Source organism: Cetorhinus maximus, chromosome 6 (genome assembly GCF_964194155.1).
Source record: "Cetorhinus maximus chromosome 6, sCetMax3.hap1.1, whole genome shotgun sequence".
Lineage (NCBI taxonomy): Eukaryota > Metazoa > Chordata > Chondrichthyes > Lamniformes > Cetorhinidae > Cetorhinus > Cetorhinus maximus.
The window spans coordinates 106,056,183-106,075,309 of record NC_135884.1 but is presented as its reverse complement, the minus strand read 5'-3'; the positions used below and the strand labels follow the sequence as shown (position 1 = coordinate 106,075,309).

The 19,127-nt window shown below is 40.5% G+C and overlaps 1 long non-coding RNA gene across 5 annotated transcripts in view; it reads right to left on the bottom strand.

Annotated features, from left to right (window-relative positions):
• Positions 1-1,399: 1,399 nt before the first annotated feature.
• LOC144682025 (uncharacterized) overlaps positions 1,400-19,127 on the bottom strand; it is a 102,855-nt gene continuing 85,127 nt past the window's right edge. For 4 of the 5 annotated variants that reach the window (XR_013576910.1, XR_013576913.1, XR_013576909.1 and 1 more), the window contains 2 exons: positions 4,703-4,956; positions 1,400-2,708 (listed from right to left, as the gene is read on the bottom strand). This is a non-coding gene — a long non-coding RNA (uncharacterized LOC144682025). Of the gene's footprint in view, positions 2,954-4,702; positions 4,957-19,127 lie in introns of all 5 variants that reach the window. The other variant, XR_013576912.1, reaches the window with a different exon arrangement.

The following is a 19,127-nucleotide window of genomic DNA, read 5'->3' as shown; positions in this document are numbered from 1 at the left end:
CTCATTTCATATTCATCAATCATCCATTGAGTTTCAACATCTCTGTTGTCCATGCTGAGGCAGAAAGGTGAATTGGCTGCTCCTGGTTGTTTACAGTTCAGCCTTAACAAAAGGACTTGTGAGTTTCACAAGTGGCTGGGATTGTTCAAATTTTATTGAGATATTTGCCTGAGTTTCAGGTCTTGTCTGGAGCCAGTATTGCCAAAGTCACATGTGCAGTCAGTCATCTTAAAAACTGCTGTGTCCATTTCAAAAAATACAGCTTTAAAACTTGTAATATCTGCATGCCTGTATTGGGCATGACAAAGCCCTGAGGTACAGGTGAATGTGATGCTATCTGATGTAGAAAAAAGTCTGGAGTCAAGGCTCTGACTTTGCTCTTAGGAGGAAAAAGTTGGAAACATTGGAAAGAAGGTGGGAGATTTTGTGATTTCTTTTGTGAATTAATTGTTTTTTTAATGCATCAGCATGATAGCACCGCTGGGTCAGAAGATTGTGGATTCACACAGTCAGAGTCACGTCTATGCTAACTCTCCACAGAACAATTCAGTCAGTTCCATGCCCCCACTCTGTCACTTTAGTCCGGCAAGTTTATTTCTTTCAACTGCTCATCCATTTCCTTTTGAAATCATTATCTCTGCTTCCACCACCCTCATAGGCAGCCTTTCTTTTTTTAAGATCCATTCACAGGACATGGGCATTGTTGGAAAGGCCAGCACTTACTGATAATCTATAATTGTCCTGGAGAAGATGGCAATGCGCCTTCTTTTTGAATCACTGTTGTCCATGTGGTGAATATGCTTCCAACAGTGATGTTAAATAGCGAGTTCCAGGATTTTGATTTGGTGACAATGAAGAAACGGTGATGTTCCAAGTCAGGATGGTGTGTAACTTGGAGGGAAACCTCAGGTATAGGGTTCCCATGCACCTGCTGCCCTTGTACTTCTAGATGGAATAGGTCACAGGTTTGGGAAATGCTGCTGAAGGTTTTGTGAATTGTTGCAGTGCACCTTATAGACTGCAGCCATGGTGTACTGATAATGGAGGGAGTGAATGTTTAAGATGGAGGATGGTGTGCCGATTAAGTGGGTTGTTTTGTCCTGGATGGTATTCAGCTTCTTTAGTGTTGTTGAAGCTGCATTCATCCAGGAAAATGGAGAGTATTCTGTCATGTCCCTGACTTGTTCCTGTAGATAGTGAAATAACTTTGGAGAGCCAGGAGGTGATTCACCTATCACAGATGAGGATAGGAAATCATAATCAAGGGGCTCGTGGGCATAAAGACATAACCTAGGCCGTACAGTAACAAAGGAGTGTTGTATTATTGGAGGTGCTATCTTTTGGATGAGACGTTAAACCAAGGCTTTAGTTGCCTGTTGAAGTGACTATAAAAGATCCCAAGAACCTATCAAAGAAAAACAATTCTCTCAGTTTACCAGCCAACATAGTCCCTCAAACAATGTCACCAAAAATAGATTAACTGGTAATTTGTCTCATTGTTGCTGTCATGAAGAGATTAATGCCTATAATGTCATTGGAAATTATTTTTAAAAAATAAAGTTTAGTGGTGTCTGTATCTGTTGTGGGTGTGTGTGTGTCTTAACTGGATTAAAGCCAGCTGGTCTAGAGGCTTTGATGTATCGAAAGAAGTAGGTTTAAAATGGTAATTAGATAAACATGGGAAAGTTTAGAAACCTAGGTGTCAAGGGGCAATTTGCATTCTTAAATAAACCATTCAAAAGAATGGGTGAAATCTTGCATCTAGCTAGAAGACACCAAGCAATGTGTTTATTTTTTTCAGCTTACTAATAAAATTGGTGGAATCAAAGGATGTTATTGTAGAAGAGGTAAAATTAAAAGCCCAGTGATACAATGAAAAATTTACATTCAAAGAGAAAGATATGTATAAAGGACAAAGGAGCTTGTGCGTAAGGCAGAGGCATTTTTAAGATCCAATAAGTGTGAGAAGCCTCAAGCTGCTGTCTGTAAGGACCCAGAGCTGAAAGCAACTGCCCAGGGTGGGCTCTGCCAGGTGCCTCTTTAAATTTATGAGATTTACCTGTTGCTTTAACAGGGGTGTAACAGAGATTAATTAGGGGATTTTTGTAGTTATTATAGTAGTAATTTTGTTGGCGTATGTATGTGTTTTCAATCTTCCTTGTATTAATAAATGTTTAATTTAGTTTTATAAAAAAACCTCTAGAGACTCAGTGGTCTTATCACTACCAAATTCAAAGCCTCCATCTCCAAACATACAAATTGCAAAAAAGTGGGTTATGACAGTTGCTTCAAGTTTCCCTCTGGGATTTGAACAACCCAGCCTTTACCATCGGCCGTGTCATAATAGTTGTTTGCGGGGCCTGAGTGTAAATTAACGGCCCCATTTACCTACACAACAGTGTCTACACTTTAAAAAAAACAATTTAAACGCTGGGTCCTGAGGATGTAAAAGCTGCTTTTTAAAAAAATTGCAAGTTCTTTATGCATAAAATATGTATTAAAGTTTATTTTTAGAGTTACATAATGAGTTGGATGAAGGACTGTGGTGATAACTGTATTGTTGAGAAATATTTTTATTGCAATGCAATCAGGGAGATTTTTAAAAATCTGCAGCATGATTGAGGTACAAATGAAAAACATTGATAGTTCAGTATTGGTAACATGTACAGTCAGAAAAAAATGATAAAGATTTTTGACATATATATTTCCTGAGCAACAATTAGAATTAAGAAAAGGGGAAAAAACAAGGAAGACAATAATTGCTAAGCATTAATGGTACGCACTACAATCATGGCATTCTCCTATATTACAAAACCTTTAGTTAGAGACAGACAGATAATACAGCCAGTTGCATCAGGTTTCCTGCAGAAATACCACTGCTGAAAGCTATTGAGATTGCATGGACATGGGCTTGAGGCCTTTGTTTCTTCTGGTTCAGACTGCACTCAACATGCTTTAGAAAGTGAAAGCAGTTATATGAAATGCTTATTGGGGAAAAACATCTGCAGCATACTGGAAATTAGTCAAAACAAAATGAATAGTCCAGCTTTTGCTGTAATGATAACAGTGAGGGTGTCAACGCTCACTGTTATTACAGGGTAAATCTGACAACAACTTCTGGCGGCCACACATGCCCAATTAAGTGTGGAAAACCAGATGTTGCTGTCTGAGATACCCTGCTTCTCCACAGGGTGCATTGATGCGGTCCTATCAATAGACTCAGCACTGAAATCATGGTAATGGCATAAACTTAGGGTACTTACCCACTAGTTCTACACTGAAGGCAGCTGAAAATGCTAGGCCTGGTGTAGTATTTAGGAGTAAGAGAATTTTTAATGGAATAGGTGATAACTATTGCTGAATAACCTTCCAGGACCTGAAGAATTCATTTTACAAGTATAGAGTCTCATTCCCTGAGAAAAAATAATGTTGCAGATTTTAAAAATAGATACATTTTCAATTTTTCTGTATGTTTATTATATCTCTCCCTAATACCATTTGCATTTCTTAAATCAGGTCCAAGAAGTAAAATATAATTCAAATGTAATTTTTATTTCCTGCCTATTTTTTACTTCCTGGTTTTCAGTGCATGACTCAGTGAGAATATTTCAATTTGATTGGTCCAAGGGCCTTCTTATTGCTTGCAGTGTTCACAGGTACCACAGATCACCCAGTAAAGGGCACTGCACTGAAACAGATGCTGGGCTAATGGAAATCCCTGTTGATAGATCTACTAAAAGTTTCTGGGCAATTATACGCAACTATACGCAAAGTAAAGGGCAAAAGCAGTTCCTTCAACGCTGAGAATAAAATCTAGGCCACAGTCTTCAGAGGAATGTAAAAATTTTCATCATATTCATTATTTGAATCTCAATACTTAATAGCCACTCTTTATACTATCCTGGCACAGAGCACAAAGACATGCATCTGTATTAAATTAAGCATTACATGAGAAGAATTACCTGTGTTTTTTGCTACAGTGCTGTTATCTGAATATTTATATGCAAGGCACTAGTCAATGTACTGCACAGTTGTTACTTCTCACTCTTCAGTGTGAATACCAATATACCAAAATGATTGAAGAATAGAAAGAAAAGTATTTTAGCTAAAAAAAATTGCAGGCTGCAATCCAGTGGTTATGCTGGCATTATGATCTCCAGCACTATCTCAATAGTTTATGGGCACAGCAGGACACCTAACATTGGGCCAGTCGATCCTTAAAACACCACATAGCTACCCTATACATTCAGAAAATCTAGCGCCTGCTTGCCATTCCAAGTGGGATTTGTCCAGCCTGCTCTTATATCCCAGCATCCACCAAGCCTCTCCCCCAGGGAGGCAAATCCAATCTTTTTAAGTTAAGTGTAGGGAATTGGCCATGCAAATGGCAGGCTCCTTAGCAGGTAAAGGAGGAAATGTTGAAATTGGGAACTGGGTCACTTCCTGGAAGAACCCACAAGAAAATTTGGGACAAACATAGCAAATTTGCTTGTATTTTTAACTGTCTTAATCACAAGATACAATTAAAAAAGATAACACAGAAAGGCATATGTTTTATAAATGTGCCACTGTAAAATTTAAAAAAAAAGGCACATAAAACCGAAGTGAGAGAAGTAACAACTGCTTAGTACTTTGACTAGTGCCTTGCATACAAATAACCAGATAACAGTGAATTTTACATAAGATATTGTCTATCACATACCTCATCTGCTTGTGTGATCACACTGGCTAGTGTGAAGCTACTTCTGTCATCTTTTCATCTTCAAGCAGTGCTCCCTCTGTTACTACTTGAGCTGATGGGTCCAAAAACCACCACTCCAGTACGTTTGCTGGATTTTTGTCAGGGAAGTTGGCATCAAAAGATCCTTTTGAATCATCTACAAAAGCTGACAATGAATTTTCCTTGGCTCCAAATGCACCATCCCAAGCAGGTTTAAGGATGACATACTTTGTTCCCTGTTTGAAAAGAGAAAACAAAAACATAAAAAGCACAGTACAAACAGTCACTTCTCAATCAAGAACCTATAATATTTTCCAGTTCTGGACTCTTGCAACAAGTCTTTAGTAATGTGTTTGTTGTCATTTGTAATGTAGAAAAATCCAAATTGGTGTTCATTTATCAGGCTTTAAACTTCTCAGATCTATGCAAGGTTACTGTCCTACATGTTACTAATTTACTGCATTTGGTTTTACCTCGATTTTTTAAATAATTAATTGATATTCTGTCTGTTTCAGTCCACCTAAATGAATTCAAAGGGCTGAATTTTCCCCCCATCGGGGGGGTTATACGGGGGCGGGTGGGAATGAGCGCGAACCTGATTGGCGCCCCTGATCAAGTGCGCGCCGCCACTTTATGCTGAGCACTCCCTGTGTGGGCAGGAGGGGATTCCCTGAGTCCGGGCATGCGCACGAAAGAGCACAGAAATCTCCCTGAGGCACAGAGGTGCCTCAGGGAGATTTGTTTAAGGTTCAAACATTTAAATAAAGAATTGGAAATATTTTAAGACATGTCCCCTCATGTGACAGCGTCACATGAGCTAGGACATGTCAAGGAACATTAATTTAAAAATTTATTTAATTTATAAACATTTAATGAAACCTCATCCCGCCTGTGGATGAGGGTTCCATGAAAAATGTGAAAGCCACCTGGGCTCTTCGCCTGCCCGCCAACCTTAAGGTTGGACGAGCAGCTCATTGAATTGATTTAATTAGTTGTAGACAGGCCTTAATAGGCCTTTGACAGTTCGGTGGGCGCACAGCCGAATTGGCTGCGCGCGCCGAACTGAAAATCTAAATGACGCACGGTGATGTCGGGACACCTGCCCAATGTCACCAAGCGTCAATTTACGTGTCAGCGAGCAAGCCCCGTCCTCGCTCGCTGACCAGAAAATTCTCCCCATAGTGAGTGAAAATGCCAAAAACTTTATTTCAAGGACAACTGTACAATGTTCGATAGAAATTTTGTTCCTTAGAATTAAGAATTGTCTTAAGGGAAAAATCACATCGTTCAGAATTAAAATCTAATAATGTATAGTGGATTTTACTTAATCATTTGTTCTATTATCATTTTCAACTTACTAGTCAAAAAGTTAATTATTTGCATAGAAGGAAAAAAAAGCACACAATTGCTATTATTTTAAATATACCATTGATAACTTTTAATTTCTCATGTCCTCAGTAAGGAAAGCAAACTTATATCATGGTTAATCAGTAACTAATTGTCTCAACAATTAAACAAGTTAAAACTTTACACTAAACTTCAAAAGTAGCTTTCTCTCGCCACTTGCTAATTTTGAAAACCGACAAGCTGAAAATTGTACTTCTGATCATAGATGTCTTGTGGTATTTCTCACAGATAAACAGAATAATGTGATGTTTTATAACAGTAATGGTGCTTTGTCTTGTAACACAATTGCTGGAGTTTTTTTACTTATGCTTACATTAATTGTTAGGAAAATCTTTTTACCTTCCCTCTGCCAAAAACATGTCTAATACCTTGTTGAAGGGCTGCAAGAAGTCAGTCCTCACAACCATCTCCAGAGTTCACAGCTTGACAAGCCTCTGAGAAAAATAAAACTTTTCAACATCTACCCTCATTCCCTGCTTTCTCATCTTAAATAGGCGGCCCCTGAGTTCTATGTAATCCAAACACCTCAAAAATATTCACTTGTACATGATTGACGCCCTTGACAATTTTAAATACCTAAACCAATCCCCTCCAAAGTTTCTATCTCTCCTGTGATTCCAGACCCAAAGGATGAAACCTACCTTCATAGCTCAATAAACTTAGACATTCACAGCCCTTCTCTAAAGCCACAATGTCCTTCTTCGTGTGCACGCGTGTGCACGGATGGGGGTGGAAGCATAGAATCATAAAATAGTAACAGCCAGAAGAAAGCTATTTGGCCTGTTAAGTCTGTGCCAGCTCTCAGCAAGAGCAATACACCTAGTACCACTCTTCTGCCTTTATCGTATAGCCCTGAAATTTTTTTCTCTTAGAATGATCCAATTCTCTTTTGAAAGCCATGACTGAATCTGCCACACTCTCAGGCAGTGCATTTCAGATCATAGCCGCTTGATACATAAAAATAGAAGAGACCAAATCTGATACAAAATTCCAGTTAAGGTCTATAGCCTTATATAACCCGATCATTGCACCCATAGTTTGTAGTTAATAGAAAAAGCAACAAAACTCAGGACTCTTTTCACTTTGGCCTGACAACTGCACTTAAACCTTTAAGAAGCTGACAATGATCATTGCCAAGGCTCTCTCCCTTGCTGTCACCTTTAACCCCAATTCTGTTCACCTGTGTCCATAACTGCAAACTTAATCATATTGAAATTGCTAATCTTCGGAGCTTCTTCCAGAATCTATCCAAATCCAGTTGTAATCTTTTTCTAACAATCTAACTCTGCTACACAGATTAGCGTAACCTATAAAGTTAAAAACAATACTTTCTATTCTTTGGTCCATTTAACTAATAAACATAATGATCACAAGGGAATCTAAAATTGAGTCCTTTGCACCCAACAAGTGACTGATCCCCAATGGAAAGATGCCACATTTAAAACCATCCTTTGCTTAAGTCCTTTTGCAAATTTGCAATCATCTTTGCCAATTCACTTTCATATCATGTCGTTTAATACTAATACAACCTAATACAAAAATAAGAGTGGTACTGCCAAATTTAGACCCCCCGGTTGTCTAGAGGAATACAGGGGAAGATCAAACAGAAAAAGAAAGCGTACGATAGGCACGAAGAACTAAGCACTGCAGATAGCCTAGACGAATATACGAAGTGCAGGGTCGAAGTAAAAAAGGAAATCAAAGAGAGGGCATGAAAAAAGATTAGCAAGTAAAGTTAAAGATAACCCAACAATGTTTTACCAATACATTAATGCTAAAAGGTTAGTTAAGGAAAAAGTGGGACCTATCAGAGATGAAGATGGAAACTTGTGTGTAGGTACAGAGGCTGTGGGAAGGGTTTTGAATAAATATTTTGTCTCCATGTTTACAAAGGAAAGGGGGGATGTAGATATAGTAGTCCAGGAGGAACACTGTGAGATATTGGACGGGATAGTCATAAAGAGAGAGGAAGTACTCGAAGGTTTGAAATCTTTGAAAGTTGATAAGTCACCAGGGCCAGATGGATTGTTTCCAAGGCTGCTGAAGGAAGTCAGGGAGGAGATAGCAGGTGCTCTGAGGATGATTTTCCAATCTTCACGAGAAACAGGGGGGGTACCAGAGGACTGCAGAAATGCAAACGTCGTTCAATTGTTTAAAAAGGGATCAAAGGAAATGCCAAACAATTATAGGCCAGTTAATCTTACATTGGTGGTGAGCAAATTAGTAGAATCAATCCTGAGAGATAGGATTAACTGTGATGTGGAAAGGCATGGACTAGTCAGGGATGGTCAGCATGGATTTGTTAAAGGAAGGTCTTGCCTCACAAATTTGATTGAATTCTTTGAAGAAGTGACAAGAAGGGTTGATGAAGGTAGTGCAGTGGATGTTGTGTACATGGATTTTAGCAAGGCATTTGACAAGGTCCCACATGGCAGATTGGTCAGGAAAGTAAAAACCCATGGGATTCAGGGTAATGTAGTAAACTGGATAAAGGGTTGGCTTTGTAACAGGAAACAAAGGGTAATGGTCGATGGATGCCCTTGCGAATGGAAAGTTGTCTCAAGTGGTGTTCCACAGGGCTCGGTGTTGGGACCCTTGTTGTTTGTGTTATATATTAACGATTTGGACGTGAACGTGGGGGGCACGATTGGGAAATTTGCAGATGATACAAAGATTGGCCAAGTAGTGGATAGTGTAGAGGATAGCCATAATCTCCAAAACAATATAGATGGGTTGGTGGAGTGGGCGGTAAAGTGGCAGATGGATTTTAACATAGAGAAGTGTGAGGTCATACATTTAGGGAGGTCAAAGAGTTACTGGGATTACACAGTAAATGGGAATATACTAAGAGGGATAGATGAAGTGAGAGATCTTGGCATACAAGTACACAGGTCCCTGAAGGCAGCAGTTCAAGTAGACAAGGTTTTAAAGAAGGCATATGGAATGCTCTCCTTCATTAGCAGAAGTATAGAATATAAAAGTAAGGATATAATGTTGGAATTGTATAAAACACTGGTGAGGCCAAAACTGGAGTACTGTGTGCAGTTCTGGTCACCACATTACAGGAAGGACTTAATAGCTCTAGAGAGAGTGCAGAGGAGGTTTACAAGAATGTTGCCAGGGTTAGAAAAGTGTAGCTACGAGGAGAAATTGGATAGCTTGGGGTTATTTTCCTTAGAACAAAGAAGGCTGAGAGGTGACTTGATTGAGGTGTACAAAATTATGAGGGGAATAGGTGGAGTGGACAGGATAAAATTGTTTCCCTTGGTGGAGAATTCTAGAACCAGGGGACATAGATTCAAGATAAGTGGCAGAAGGGGGGACATGAGGAAGAACTTTTTTTTTCACACTAGTGGGCGTCTGGAATTCGCTGCCCAAATTTGTGATAGAGGCAGAAACTCTAAACTCTTTAAAAAAGTACCTGGATCTGCACCTTAAGTGCTGTAAGCTGCAGGGCTATGGGCCGGGTGCAGGAAGGTGGGATCAGACAGGGCACCTGGGTGTCCTCGGGCTGGTATGGACAAGATGGGCTGAATGGCCTCCTTCTGTGCTGTAACTTTTCTATGGTTGTAACCTCTCATAAGGAATCCTATCAATCGATTTTGGAAACCTAAACAGATGTCATCCCGTAGATCGCATGGATTCACTGCCAAACTGGATCAGTTTTGTCAAATGCATCCTGTTTTTTAAGGCCATGTTGGATGCCCGAATCAGGCCTGAGCTTTCTAAATGACCATTATCAGCTTCGTCACCACAGAGCTTCAACATACAAGTGTATCGTTCTCAGTTATAACTTCAGTTGTATTTAAATATGAACACTACAATAGCCTCCCTCCAATCATCAAACATTTCCCATCAGTAAGCTGTGAAAAATATTTATTAGAGATTCACTCACGATCTCTGCCAATTCCTTCAATGCTTGAGAATAAATTAATTAATAATGGTGTTTTTTCCGCCTTAAGTCCTTACAATTTAGCTTGCACTGTTTCTTGAAACATACAAGCAACCAACCAATTTCAGTTCAATTTTTATCTGCTAGTTAGACTTCTCAGTTCAAAACAGATGCTAAGTGTCTGTTTAGCTCATCTGCCTTGCAATTATCATTTCTAATTCTGCCAAAGTTATCCCGCAATGCTTTTTGTTCTCTAACCAATCTCTGAACCCCAAAAAGAAAATAATGTTTTCCTATTGACTATTTTCCTCTTCAGATTAATTTCAGCTCACTGTTTTTTTTTTGGTTCCAACTTTTTATTCCTTTGAAAGATTATGGCCAGGAGTTTCCAGCCCTGCCACAGCAGGGCCTGCTGCAGGGGTTGCGGTGGCCCAGCCAAAGTCCATTGACTTTCGGTGGGACTGGCCAATCCAGTGGCGGGTGGGCCCGGAAAATCCCACTCTATGACAAATTTTGTAAGTGTTGAAATGCCTGTTTGAGTTTGAGTTGCCAAACTAACTCTCCATAACATCATTATGGATTTTCCTCATTATAATGATCCAGACCTTCTGTTTCCTGGAGGGTTGTATCCCGGAGGTACCCTGGAAGATGCGCTGGGGGATCCTTGGAATTGCCCGGGAAGTTTCAACTTCCACTGGGCAATTGGCCTGCACTGGAGCCATCCAAAATTCTGATTTAAAAAGTCGGAGACTCCTGAAGGTTCCGACTCACAGAGGAATAGTTGCCCAGGAAAAGTTAGAAGCATTAACTCCTGGGTAACTTTACTACTGACCCTCCACCACCTCACAACCATCCCCACCAACCCTCCCAATCCCCCCCACTGATCACAGGTCTACACCTCCATCCCTGACTAACCTCCACCCCCGACCATCCCTCAACTACCCCCCTAAACCCTCGACAACCCCTCACCATCAAAAAGCCCCCACCACCCCTGACTATTCTCCCGATCACCCTCCCAACTATCCGACCCCACCCCAACCACCTGACCACCCCCACTGATCACCTGACTCTACCCCCATTCCTCGGACTATAACCGACCTCTCGCCTAACCTCAAACACCCAACGCACCCGAACACCTGAACCCTCAACCATCCACCCAACAGCTGATGCCCCCCCACCCCCGACTATTAGTTGTGTCATAAAAAGGGGCCATGGCTTCATATCCTCTGACACTCCTACACTATGCTGAAGGAATCCAGGAGCAGCTACAGTCCACATTTCTCAGCATGTCGAGGTCAGAAGCCCAGGCGAGAAACGTGGACCTCCAGTCCAAGGTGTGAAAATAGGAGTGGAGTAGAAATCCGACGGTGATTGCCACTCCACAAAAGATTCGACCCATAATCTTTTTATCTTCATAGGGATATACGACATTTCATAGCTTTTTGAAATACCCATTTAAACAAAATAATATTTTGTGTTCCAAATTTCTAACCAGTTCCCTCCCCCATTTACTATGTCTTTTTCACTTCGGTAGTGAGCTTTTTAAAAAAAATAAGTGCCACCAGCTTAATATAATCCCTAAACTTTATGCAGCCCCATATTTTGAATCTTACAATGAAATGGTCCAAATTAGCAGTGTGCTTCCCTTACCTCTAGGGCACACATCAGCTGTAGTTCATGATTATGCTAAATCCACAATATTATCCTCTCTTACGCTAGTCCTCATATGCTGAATTAAGGAGCAATCAATGACTGCATCAATAAAAGTCCCGTGGGGGCATGGGTGGGGTTTCCATTTCTTGTGCCTGCCACTCATCTGTCCACCTTACAAGTTGATAATTGAAATTGCCATCAGTACTACCTTCTTTTCATTGGCTATGTTACTGATTTGATTACACAGCTGAAAATCATTTTATTTCTCTGTTTGGTGGTCTTTAGCAGACCAAGAAAGCCCTTGTTTTTGCTGATTCACTCCCGTTATTTTCTCCACTTGTAGTATTACCTCTTTTATATACTTCCTAGCAAAGGTGCCAACCGCACCCTCCTACCGATCTTATCCTTTCTAAGCAATATACATTGTGGAATATTAAATCAGATCCAACCTCAAAGCCAAGCCACATTATTGTGAGGAGCATCAGTTCAGGGTTTTCAGCTACAGTTATATGCTGCTACTGTCAATTTATCCTTATTGCTCCTAGCATCTGTATAGAAGACTATGATAAAATCCTGGGCTAATGGTTACATGTTGTCTTGTTTACATTTTTTTGTAGTTGTAAATGCATGTTACAGTGCATTCTTAAAGCTTTGATTAATACTCTTACCATGTCTAACGTGGTAAAGTTTTAAAATATTTTGTGGTAGGATTATCATGCGCAGAGTTACCACTTAAAGGATGGTGGTGTTTGCAGTCAATCCCTGCCCTTCATTTTCCACTGGATCTGAGTAGAACTATTTGGGAATATTCTACTTTGTCCCAGGCAAGGATTCCTTCTGCTAATCAATTGGTCCAACAGCACTTTCACTGATGCCTTTGAGAACCCTGGGGTTCTGTGTTCTCCTTCACAACGAAAACACTTTCCTGCTACAAATCTTCAGTCTCTGTTCCCAAGTCAGTTTTCAGTGTACTTGGCTCTTTTAAGCTGCACTTACACATTTATATTCTGCTGTAACATTATTTTTGCCCCCAAAGGGGCAAGCCCACAACACAGTAAGAGGCTTTTACGATGTTGGATGCTCAGTCATTGGGGTCAGTGCTCATGTGATTAGGTTGGAAGAAGTCCCATCCCACTATGTTTTCAGTGGGGTTTAGTCCCATTGAAAAATAGAGGCTCTACCTATATATATATATATATATTATATACCTATAATATCTTCCTTTTCTTGTTACAGGTGAATTCCTTTAACCTGTAAAATTAATATGACCACATTGGTAACTAACAAGCAGTTAAACATGCACTGCTATTTAAGATAACAGTAATTTTAGCTTCTTCTTGCACTTATTCTCATCAAACCACACAGATGGAATAAAAATCAATATATTCTTCTTTCAACTCCTATTGAAATGTTTCCAGATGGCAACAAAAATTGTACATAAGTGTGGTGCAATGCTTCAACAATGGAACTAGACCTTTCTTCAGAACATTTTTTCAAAACAGTTACATTTTTCAGACTGTCAAATCCTTTTCTTTATAAGACAGGAGAAACCAGCCCAAAGGGAACTCTCATTTTAGAAATAAAGAAAACCAGATGTCTCCTAGTTAGTTGTATTGCACAGGATTGCACAAGTAATGTTCTTCATTGCTAAGGCTATGGCCATAGAGAACAGGTGAGATCTGTGTAGAGGCTCAATTACACCTTTACTCCTTCAATACAAAATAGAGGAGACAATCACAGATGATACTCCTAAAGGGTAAATCCTTTAATATTTGCAAAAGTTCAGCAGATACACAGATTACTCTTATCTATGTTTTATGGAACTGGCTACTTGACCACACTGCTGCGTGATCTGCATATTTTAATAAAATAATTTTGTTTCCTTGACATCACAACTATATACTTGCCTTTAAATTGGCTGCCAGCTGCACTGGATTTTATTTTCAAGCTCTTTGTCTCAAATTTTACATGGTGAACTGTCTAATTCTAAATTATTTTAAGATGGGTTAATAAAATACTCCTGTCTGATGACCTCTGGGGCCTTCTTATTCTTATTAATAGTTGCCAAGGGGTGGTTACTCACTAATTTGGCAGAAATTTTAAAAATGCAAGTTCTGGAAATGCGGAAAGCAGTAAATGCTGTAAAAATACAAGAGATCTGTCAACATTTATAAAGAGAGAAGTTGGTTCAACAACTTGGATTGCCAAGCCTTCACCAGAGTTTCTAATGCAGTATATTCCATTTTTAGTTCTTTAAATCAGGCAATCTTTTCCTTCGGCCTTCCTGTTTACATCATTCTAACTTCTGATGAAGCTTATCTCCTCCATATATTGGAGGAGATATGTATTTTGAATGTGAGCTTTGTGCCTAACTAAGCAGGTTTGGCGGATGAATGAATATTCCAATCAGCTGATATGCTTCTCTTTGATGACTAGGCAATTGCTTTATTCTGAGATTATCCTTCCTTTTTTTTTACTGTGGCTTAAATCTGAGTTATTTGTGTAGAGATTTATTGAGAATTTACATACAATACTGATTATGGTTTGTTAGCGTTGTGATGTGGCATGAAATAGTGTCTTTGTATAACTGCACAATTTCAACAAAAATATGTCTAGGTGCTGCATTAATCGGGTAATGATTACAGCAGCACAAGAAATGCCAGTTCCATGATTACATCAAGAATCCAATATTCCGCACCAATCCAAAACATAAGCAAAGAATAGCCACAATAGGGCCTCTCTCACTTGCTTCTGCTTGTAGAATTTCATTGCCTAAGAACCTATCCCAACCATGGAGAAGTTCAAATGCAGAATTCATCATCCTGATTGGAGCACACCAAGTTATGGAAGATTTGTGAAGTCATATTTTTTCAGGGTATATTTTATTTTTATTTACATTTAAATTATTATGGAATTGGTCCCCTAATTAACTTGATCATTCCTTTTTCCACCTTACCTTTCATTTAGCAATAGTGACTGACAATGTCACTGCCACTAAACAAGAGGTGACATGGCCTATCATATGCAGTCTTCGAAACAGGGTAGGCTGCATATAGGTGAAAACATATAGTTGCAGCCTGCTGATATGTAAATAACATCTTGTATTTATTTAAAGCCCTCAATGTAATAAAACATTTTAAGGTGCATTATAAAACAAAATTTGAGACTGAGCCACATAAATACATATTATTGCTAAAAAAAGAGACATGTCTAAGCTTTTTGTCTTGCACTCATCAGGACACGTGCAAGAACACCAATACAAGGGGAAGACATCAATTTATACTGTATGTGAAGACAGTGCTGATTGGTTAGCAAGTGGCATTGCCGTGGAGAATGCAACAGTGATGGTGACTGACAGTTAACTGCCAAGCATTGTTTGAAATTTAAACCAGCAGCTTTACCCTGATTGGTTAAAGCATTGCCCTAAGGAATGAGTCAGCGAATGGCTGTCACTTATTTTGGAACAGGGACAATATATGTACATGTTCTTTCTGTCTGCAAAGAACAGGGCCCTGTGTATTAATATATGTAGCTTCCAGTACACACAAATGCACCACACTGAGCCCAACTGAGAATTTTAAATTGGTTGTCCGTGTAATTCTTAGCACACTGAGGATTATGTAGCAAATGGTGAACAAATGGCTCGGGCCCTATTTACATGGTTGTCAATAAGACCAATGTTTTTGCGTGTGGAACTGTAAGAATCGCAACACATAGACCAGTGAAGGTAGGCTTGCGGTAGACCATAGTAGAGAAACCCTGGCAGATTTCTCAACTAGTACGTCAAGGAAGTGGAGCTCATTTGACTGCTCCATTTCATAGATGAATTTGAGCTCAGGATGGAGCCCACTAAGACATGTAAGGAAATTGTTACAGGCAGCTGCAGATTTAAATATAGCAAAAGTGTCATCCACATATCAGAAATATGCGAGTGGTAAGAAGTTCGGTGTCATTCCATCGAACACACGTTTCTCATGGAACCCAACACAGATGTTTGAGAGAGCTCGGCCTAGAGGGGATCCCACGACAACACTGTCTTTTTTGGCATACGTGGTGTCATTAAAACTGAACTCAACTGCGTGAGTTGCCGAGTTGATAAGTTCAATGAATATTGATTCACGCAATGGTGGCGGGTCTAGATTGCCACGTTATAGTGGTGCGCCACAAATATGCGTGGCTTCTTTAAGTAAAACATTGGTGAATAGGCTAGCAATGTCAAATGAACACATGGACACAGCATTGCTATCGATATGCAAGTCCTGTATGACCTTCGCAAATGTGAAGGATTCCTTCACCATCTATGTGGAAAACTTGGTCAAAACTGGTTGTAACAATTCACTGCGCCATTTGACCAATTCATGTTGTGCAGAACCAGTCATAGATAAGATGGGGTATAGAGGGACATCACTTATATATGTCTTGGACAGCCCACACATACACGGCCCTGGCGAACTGTGAAGGTGAACCCTGTCATATATATCACGCGGTAGCTCATTGCTCTTACACAAGTCGAGCAAGTGCTTTTTAGCTTACTTTCGAGCAAGGCTGTCCAGGCATGTTGAGCAGCAGGTCCAATGGATACAAATTTGGACGTGTCATTAAGAACACATGCATTTTGTTGATATAGTCACACTTGTTAAGGATGACTATGTCCATCCCTTGGTCAGGTTTACTGATGTATATGTCCGGGTTGGTCTTAAGGCCTCGCAACGCTGCAAGACATTCGCATTGAATGTGAAAGTCGGAACAGGTCATTCAGAATCTTGCAATATACATGCGCGCTAGAGCAGCTAGGCGTGCTTTCAAGGATTCAGCATCTTCAGTGGCTAGTGGCAGGATAGTTGGGAGTAGAGGAGTTTGAGCTAGCAAATACCTCTTCTCGTTTGATTTTGGATGAAGGCACACCAAAATTGAAACCATGCGCAAGAACAAACTCCTGACTTTCTGAGAGTACATGGTCAGAGAGATTTGTTACATGTTTAGTGGCATCATTAATTGTGTTGCCAAACCGCTTCTGCTTAAGTGAGTTTATAGTGCAGACGTGTTTCAAACAGGTACTGTTTATGATGAGGTCGTCTATTGAAGCAATATAGCGGCATTAACGGATCAAATCAAAAAATGAAAGAAATTTGCACAAAGTATATTAGCACACATGGCCAAAAGCTTGGTGAAAGAAGTACATTTTAAGCAGCACCCTAAAGGAAGAAAGGGAGGTAGAGAGGTAGCAAGGTAGAGAGTTTTATACAGGGAATTCCAAAGCTTAGGGCCTGGCAGCCGAAAGCACGCCACTAATGGTGAAGCAACTAAAATCAGGGAAGCTCAAGATGCCAGAATTAGAGTGGTGTAGATATCTCGGAAGGTTGAGGGGTTGGGGGAAATTAGAAAGATAGTGAGGGGCAAGATGATGAAGAGATTTGAAAACAAGGATGAGAATTTTAAAATCAAGATATTGCTTAACCAGGAGCCAATGTAAGTCAGTGAGCATAAGGGTGATATTTGAACAGGGCTTGGTATGAGTTTGTACAGAATTTTAGGTGAACTCAAGTTTACGGAGGGTAGATTTTCAGGAAGCTGGCCAGGAACATGTTCGAATAGTTAAGTATAAATATTGCTGAAAAGAAAGACATGTTGCCGAAGCTTTTTGCCTTGCACTCATTAGGACAAATGCAAGAATGCCAAATTTCAAACGATCATAGCAATTTATGCTGCAGGAGAAAAGGGGTGCTGATTGGGCCAGAGTAGACTTGTAACCAAAGCATTATCATTGAGAATGCAACAGGGAACCAAAGGCTCCCTTTGCTTCTGGGTAATTCAAAAAAACTGTGCAAGGGCTTGAACTTACATTTGCAGAGAACGGGCCCCAGCATATGAATGTATGTCACTTCTAGCAAGCGTGAATGAGCCACCTTACAAGCTCAACTGATTATCTTAAATTGACTGTTATTGTAGCTATTAACACACTCAGGATTGTTCAGCAAGTGCTGATCATGGAATCACATCTAACAGTATACATTTTGTCTTAGGTTTTGCAAGCGCAGGCTGGTTGCATACAGTCTTTACTCTGGCTATTACAAACAATTGGAGGAACATGTTATAAAAACAAAAAACTGCCGATGCTGGAAGTCCAAAACAAAAACAGAATTACCTGGAAAAACTCAGCATGTCTGGCAGCATCGGCAGAGAAGAATAAAGTTGACGTTTCGAGTCCTCGTGATCCTTCAACAGAACTGAGTAAAATTAGGAGAGGGGTGAAATATAAGCTGCTTTAAGGTGGGGGGGGGGTTGTAGGGACAAGCAACTCCCGCGCATCCGCCCTCACGCCTTCTCCTCCCTCCCAGAAACATGATAGGGTCCCCCTTGCCCTCACTTATCACCCCACCAGCCTCCGCATTCAAAGGATCATCCTCCGCCATTTCCGCCAACTCCAGAATGATGCCACCACCAAACACATCTTCCCTTCACCCCCGCTGGTGGCATTCCGTAGGGATCGTTCCCTCCGGGACACCCTGGTCCACTCCTCCATCACCCCCTACTCCTCAACCCCCACCTACGGCACCTCCTCATGCATACGCAAAAGATGCAACGCCTGCCCCTTCACTTCCTCTCTCCTCACCATCCAAGGGCCCAAACACTCCTTTCAAGTGAAGCAGCATTTCACTTGCATTTCCCCCAACTTAGTCTACTGCATTCGTTGCTCCCAATGCGGTCTCCTCTACACTGGAGAGACCAAACGCAAACTGGGCAACCGCTTTGCAGAACACCTGCGGTCTGTCCGCAAGAATGACCCAAACCTCCCTGTCGCTTGCCATTTTAACACTCCACCCTGCTCTCTTGCCCACATGTCTGTCCTTGGCTTGCTGCATTGTTCCAGTGAAGCTCAACGCAAACTGGAGGAACAGCACCTCATCTTCCGACTAGGCACTTTACAGCCTTCTGGACTGAATATTGAATTCAACAACTTTAGATCTTGAAATCCCTCCTCCATCCCCACCCCCTTTCCATTTCTTCTCCCTCCCTTTTGTTTTTTCCAGTAATTTATATAATTTTTCTTTTCCCACCTATTTCCATTATTTTTAAATTTATACCTTTTATGCCCTGTTAGTCTTATTTCACCCCACCCCCACTAGAGCTGTACCTTGTGTCCCCTGCCATCCATTCTTAATTAGCACATTCTCTTAGATAATATCAACCTTCAACACCTCTTTGTTCTTTTGTCTGTGACATCTTTTGATTATCTGCTCCTATCACTGCTTGCTTGTCCCTACAACCACCCCCCCCGCCACCCCTCCACTTCTCCCCCCCCACCCCACACCACCTTAAACCAGCTTATATTTCACCCCTCTCCTAATTTTACTCAGTTCTGTTGAAGGGTCATGAGGACTCGAAACGTCAACTTTATTCTTCTCCGCCGATGCTGCCAGACCTGCTGAGTTTTTCCAGGTAATTCTGTTTTTG